The sequence below is a fragment of the Colobus angolensis genome, unplaced genomic scaffold, assembly GCF_000951035.1.
Source record: "Colobus angolensis palliatus isolate OR3802 unplaced genomic scaffold, Cang.pa_1.0 Scaffold135, whole genome shotgun sequence".
NCBI lineage: Eukaryota > Metazoa > Chordata > Mammalia > Primates > Cercopithecidae > Colobus > Colobus angolensis.
Window position 1 is genome coordinate 2135630 of NW_012114433.1, and position 1222 is coordinate 2136851.

General features: G+C 42.1%; 1 long non-coding RNA gene across 1 annotated transcript in view; it reads left to right on the forward strand.

The window, feature by feature from the left end:
* LOC105506298 overlaps positions 1–1222 on the forward strand; it is a 22331-nt gene that overhangs the window by 2323 nt on the left and 18786 nt on the right. The window contains exon 2 of the long non-coding RNA XR_001000908.1: positions 473–580. This is a non-coding gene — a long non-coding RNA (uncharacterized LOC105506298). The remainder of the gene's footprint in view (positions 1–472; positions 581–1222) is intronic.

Here is a 1222-nt window from a genome sequence, read left to right on the forward strand (position 1 = left end):
GCCAGGATGGTCTCGATCTCCTGACCTCGTGATCCGCCCGTCTCGGCCTCCCAAAGTGCTGGGATTACAGGCTTGAGCCACCGCGCCCGGCACGAGCCTTTTAAACATCAGAATGGCATGTTTTTCTTAAATGGGCAGATCCTTCTATTCTCAAATTGCAAAGCAAAATGTAGATGAAATGAAAAATCCGTAAGGGGGAAAAACAGCATTCTGGTCATACCTCTTTTATTTCATTTTCTTTTTTATTTTTATGATTATTGTTTTTATTAGAGACAGGGTCTCTCTGTGTTGCCTAGGCTGATCTTCAATTCCTGGCCTTAAGCAGTCCACCCACCTCAGCCTCCCAAAGTGCTGGGATTACAGGCGTGAGCCACCACAACCGCACCCAGCCTGTCTCTTTTTTGTTGAATGCTAGGCTAGGGGGCATTTGTAAATACCATGGGTAAATTCCTTTCTCTTTCTCTCGTTCAAGGTGGATGAAGAGCTGATCATTGAAGTCACCAGTTAGTTTTCTCAAGAATATGAATAACAATGGGATTTGCACTCATCATGTTTTCGGAATGGCTTCGCATAATTTTCAGTGAGTACTTTGGACTATTCGTATATCGACTTTTTGCCTTAACAGTTTGGTTTGACTTAAGCCTGCACTGGGTTTTTCTTTGATTTTGCTTGGGAATGGTTTGATAAAGGAAAATGGATGATCGTATAAAATAAAACTCAACATGGAATAAATAGTAACTAGAAGTGAGCAAAATACTTCTATGGAAATAAACATCTTAAGATGACTTTTTAAAAAATTATCAAGAGTATCAAAAAATATAGCAGTACATTAGGTAATTTGGAATAGTTTTTTTATGAACCCATGATTAAGTAAAATTATTGAAACCTCTAAAGAAATGTCCTATTTTTAGGCCGTGTACGGTGGCCACGCCTGTAATCCCAGCACTTTGGGAGGCCGAGGCGGGCGAATCATGAGGTCAGGAGTTCGAGACCAGCCTGACCAACATGGTGAAACCCCGTGTCTACTAAAAATACAAAAATTAGCCAGGCGTGGTAGCACGCACTGTAGTCCCAGCTACTCAGGAGGCTGAGGCAGGAAAATTGTTTGAATCCAGGAGGGGGAGGTTGCAGTGAGCCGAGATCGTGCCGCTGCACTCCAGCCTGGGTAACAGAGTGAGGCTCTGCCTCAAAAAAATCAATAAAAAAGAAAGAAAGAAAATTC